Source organism: Hylobates moloch, unplaced genomic scaffold, assembly GCF_009828535.3.
Source record: "Hylobates moloch isolate HMO894 unplaced genomic scaffold, HMol_V3 SCAFFOLD_591, whole genome shotgun sequence".
NCBI classification, from domain to species: Eukaryota; Metazoa; Chordata; class Mammalia; order Primates; family Hylobatidae; genus Hylobates; species Hylobates moloch.
This window is the reverse complement of record NW_026652866.1, coordinates 1-5,562: the sequence shown is the minus strand read 5'-3', so window position 1 is coordinate 5,562 and position 5,562 is coordinate 1.

Here is a 5,562-nt window from a genome sequence, read left to right as displayed (position 1 = left end):
CAGTTTTCATGTTTTGTTGTGTTTTGTTTTTTCCTGAAGCTGTCTGTCCTTCCACCCCTCCTCCCTCAAGTAGGCTCCCACGTCTCTCGTCCCCCTCGTTCTGCCCACGCAGAACTCTCATCTATAAGTTCCCACTTCTAGATGAGAACACGTGGTATTTAGCTGATTGTTGCTTTCATCTTCCGTGGTGGCAGTGAAAGAGGCTTGATAGTAAATCGACCCTTAGGACCCTCCCCTCCGTCCCCACCCCGCACCCCCTCCCCACACACACCCTCATTCCTGCGCCCCTCCTCAAACGCAAGAAAGGAAGAAAGACAGAAATTAAAGTAAGAGGTGAGCCTCCAAGACGGTGGAGGCAGGGGATCTCAAAGGGTGAGCAAGCGATGGGGGTCGGGGGATGTCTTGGCTGAGCTTGCAACAATATGGGACCGAGTGTCCAGCCCCACCACACCCCCTAATCCTCAGCCACAGCCAGCCTTTTGGTGGGGTTGTGCCTGTAAATGCTTCTGAATGGAAAGAAGCCCAAGGCAGTGGAAGGCATCAGCTCAAACTCCAGGAAGCGAATAGGGCTCTGTGCATTTGAATGGGGCTTTAGAAGGCGGTGCTCCAGCTCCCAAAGCAATGTGCCTCGCCTCACCTCGCCTCGCCCAGAGGGAGACTCCATCTCAAAATCAATCAATCAGTCAATAATAAAAACATTCATCAATAAATAAGAAAGAAAGAAAAGAAGGAAGGAAGGAAGGAAGGAAGGAAGGAAGGAAGGAAGGAAGGAAGGAAGGAAAGAAGAGAGAGAGAGAAAGAAGAAAGAAAGAAAGAAAGAAAGAAAGAAAGAAAGAAAGAAAGAAAGAAAGAAAGAAAGAAAAAAGAAAGGAAGGAAGGAAGAAAGAAAGAAAAAAGAAAGGAAGGAAGGAAGGGAGGGAGGGAGAAAAAGAGAGGAGAAAAAAGAAGAAAAGAGAAGAAAAGAAAAGAAAACAGGGAGGTTCATATCTCCTTGACTGGTGACTGCCCAGGATAGAGCTGACTGAAGCCTCGACCTGTGGGGTCTCAAGTGATCTTCTCTTTATCTCAGCCTCCCGAGTAGCTGCAACTACAGGCAGGTATCAGCACGCACAACTAATCTTATAATAATATTATGATTATTATTGAGACAGAGTCTCGCTGTGTCTCAATAATTGCCATGGCACGATCTCAGCTCACTGCAACCTCAGCCTCCCTGGTTCAAGCAACTCACCCGTCTCAGTCTCCTGAGTAGTTGTGATTACAAACCTATGCCACCAGGCCTGGCTAATTGTTCTATTTTTCGTAGAGATGGGGTTTCGCCATGTTGGCCAACCTGGTCTTGAACTCCTGGCCTCAAGTGATCCACCCGCCTTGGCCTCCCAAAGTGTTGAAATGACAGGCGTGAGCCACTGTGCCCAGCCCAAATAATCTTTTTAATCAATTGTAGAGAAGGAGTTTCGTCAGCCACCTGGTGGAGGTTGGGGTGGGTTTTACTCAGTCTGCGTACTGCGAAAAGGGTAAATTAGTGTGGTTTGTGAACTAGATGTGGAAATTGTGTGTGTGTGTGTGAGAGAGAGAGATAGAGAGACAGAGACAGAGACAGAGAGACAGAGAGAGAGAGAGACCAATCCCACCATGAGGACCTGGAAATGGTATTTGATGTGGGTCCCTGTCTAGTCACCTGTCTGTCTGTAGATGACTGAGGATTCCACAAATGAAGGTCAACAGTATCTATTGAGCTGTTTCTCCCTCTCATGCATCTCATCTGTGTGGTGGAGGAAGGGAAGAAAAGAGGTTCTGATGGGAAGATGTCTTCATGCCTGAGGAAGCTGCAGGCAGGCTGACTGGAAGGAGGGCATCCTATGTGCCATTTCCACACCAGGGCACCCTTTACAATGCTGGGGCTGCCAGTCCACCCTGTACATCAACCCACCCCCAAGAACAGCACGGTCCGGGGTGGTCCAGTCTCATCCCATCCGGCCCTCCTGGGGCATCTGGTGGAAGTCTTCGCTGGAGGATTCGAAAGCAGCATCAACGCTGTTCCCTTGAGGTCGCCTGGCAAAGGCCAGCCGGGGGAGGGTGGCGGGACATGAAGGCGGGCTGGGCATCAGCCTCAGAGCTCCCCAGAAGGTGGCAGGCAGCCGGTGGGGGACGCTGGGTCAGAGACCTCTGGCAGGATATAGATCTGGAAGCCGTGTCAGTCCTCTCTCATACCTCTCCCATGGAAAATCCCATGGCGGCGGTGGGAGCCTTGGCTGGAGGATAAGCGGGGACAAGGGGGAGAGGGAAGGAGGCCCTCAGGAGGATTTAGCACTGAAAACCCACCCAGCCAAGCTCCCTCCCTCCTATCGGGTCCAACGTACACCCTGGGAGGTGGCAAGAGAAACGTTCACCCCGTGCTTTTTGTCTCTTTATTTTTTTCATCTTTTCAATTTTACAAGAGATGATCATTTCAACAACCAGACAGTGGATGTGACGGGAGAAGTGTCAAGGCCAGGAGTTTGAGACCAGCCCGAGCAACTGAGCAACACAAGTAGGACAGCCCAGCTGAAAATAAATGAAAAAAGGAGGAGGAGGAGGAGAAGGAAAGAAAAGAAAAGAAAAGAAAAGAAAAGAAAAGAAAAGAGAAGAAAAGAAAAGAAAAAAGAAAAACAACCACCAAGAAAGTTACAATTTTCCAATGGTGCAGGCACAAAAATGAGTGATTTCACATCTTTTCCCAAAACATGGATAGAACTGGAAGAAAGTATGTATCCAGTAAACTGCCTTCTACTTACAAGTGGGAGGTAAACAGTGGGTAGGCACACAGTCATCAAGATGGAAATAACAGACACTACAAAAGGGAGGAGGAGGGTAAGAAGTGGATGAGGGATGAATAAATCACCCATCGGAGAAAACGTTCACCACGTGGATATCGGATACACTGGAGGTCCACTTCTACATCCGGAGGCAGTAGTATGCTGTTCTAACAAACAAGCAGCTACACCCTCTGAGTCTGTAAAATACCAAAACAACGACGACGACACCAGCAGCAGCAGCAACAGCAACAACAACAACAGAACAGAAGCTGGAACACAAAAGCACCACCACCACCACAATCACCAGTTGGAGGTTGGGGGAGGGTAGCCATGCTCTAGGCCCTCAGGCTCAGTCACCTCGGGTTTAAAAAAGAAAACAGTAGACTCATTCCTGTCTGTAGACAGGAAAAATCCAATCAAAGTTCTCCGTTGCTAGAATGGGAAGTAGAATAAGGAGAAGGGCTTATTGATCTTGTGATCGATCGAGACCATACATGTAGGAAAAAGTTAAATACAGAGAGCAACACTTTCTACACTGTTCAAAAGCATCGGAGATCAGGCGCACCACACACGATGGGGCTTCTGCCACTAGAAAGAAAAGGCAGGCTGGGCACGATGGCTCACGCCTGTCATCCCAGCACTTTGGGAGGCCGAGGCTGGTGGATCACGAGGTCAGGAGATCGAGACCATCCTGGCTAACATGGTGAAACCCCATCTCTACTAAAAATACAAAAAAATAGCCGGGCCTGGTGTGGGCGCCTCTAGTCCCAGGTACTCGGGAGGCTGAGACAGGAGGATAGCATGAATCCGGGAGGTGGAGCTTTCAGTGAGCCGAGATAGAGCCACTGCACTCTGGCCTGGGTGAAAGAGCGAGACTCCGTCTCAAACAAACAAAAATAGCCAGGCATAGTGCTGCATTCCTGTAGTCCCAGCCACTCAGGAGGCTGTGGTAGAACAATCACTTGACCCAGCAGTTTGAGGCTGCAGTGAGCTATGATCATGCCACTGCACTCTGGTCTGGGTGACAGAGCGAAACGCTATCTCAAAACAAAGAACAACCAAAAACCTACAAGCATACTCAGAGACAGTGTGGGTTTGGTTCCGGACAATCACAATAAGGCAAATGTTACAATCAAGTTAGTCGCATGAACATTTTGTTTCCCAGTGCTTTTAAAAGCTATGCTTAAACTATGTTGTAGTCTAATTAATTTAATAAATAATTATTAATTAATTAATTAGTAATCGCATTATATCTAAAAAACTATGTACATACCTTAACTTAAAATGCCTCATTGCTGAAAAATACTAATGAATATCTGAGCCTTACCAAGTCATAATATTTTCGCTGGTGAGTGAAGTGGTGGCCTGCCCCTCCACACTTGTGAGTATTTCTAGTCAGGTGGGACAAGAGACTGAGAAAATAAGTAAGACGCAGAGACAAAGTATAGAGAAACAACAGTGGGCCCAGGGAACCAGCGCTCAGCATACCAAGGACCTGCACCAGCACTGGCCTCTGAGTTCCCTCAGTTTTTATTGGTTATTATTTTCATTATTTCAGCAAAAAGGAATGTAGTAGGAGAGCAGGGTGATAATAAGGAGGTCAGCAAAAAACATGTGAGCAAAGAATCTATGTCACATTTAAGTTCAAGGGAAGGTACTATGACTGGACATGCACGTAAGCCAGATTTATGTTTCTCTCCACCCAAACATCTCAGTGGAGTAAAGAATAACAAAACAGCATTACTGCAAAGATGTCTCGCCTCCCACCATAGGGCGGTTTTTCTCCTATCTCAGAATTGAACAAATGTACACTCAGGTTTTATACTGAGACTTTCAGTTCCCAGGGGCAGGCAGGAGACAGTGGCCTTCCTCTATCTCAACTGCAAGAGGCTTTCCTCTTTTACTAATCCACCTCAGCACAGACCCTTAACGGGTGTTGGGCTGGGGGACAGTCAGATCTTTCTCATCCCACAAGGCCATATTTCAGACTACCACATGGGGAGAAACCTTGGACAATACCCTGCTTTCAAGGGCAGAGTTCCCTGCGGCTTTCTGCAGTGCATTGTGCCCCTCGTTTATTGAGACTAGAGAATGGCAAAGACATTTACCAAGTATGCTGCTTGTAAACATTTTGTTAACAAGGCACGTCCTGCACAGCCCTAGATCCTTTAAACCTTGATTTCATACAACACATGTTTTTGTGAGCTCCAGGGTGAGTCAAAGTGGCTGCGGCAAAGCTACAAATTAATATCTCAGCAAAGCAATTGTTTAAAGTACAAGTCTTTTTCAAAATGGAGTCTCATGTCTTTCCTTTGTATATACACACAGTAAGAGTCTGATCTCTCTTTTCTCTACAGTGAGGGTCTTGCCTCTATGATGATGGTGGTGACTGATCAGTGTGGGGGCTGCTGAAGGTTGGGTGCCTGTGTCAATTTCTTAAAACAATGAAGATTGTTCCTTTGACAAAAGATTTCTCTGTAGCATGTGATGCTGTTTGATAGCATTTTATCCACAGTAGATCTTCCTTCAAAATTGGAGTAAACCTTCTCAAACCCTGCTGCTGCTTTATCAATTAGGTTTACGGAATATTCTAAATCCTTTGTTGTTATTTCTACAATGTTCATAGCATCTCCACCTGGAGTAGATTCCATCTCAAGAAAATATTTTCTTTGCTCATCCATAAGAAGCAACTCTCCACTTGTTCAAGTTTCATCATGAGTTTACAGCAATTTAATTTCATCCTAAGGCTATAATTCTAATTCTA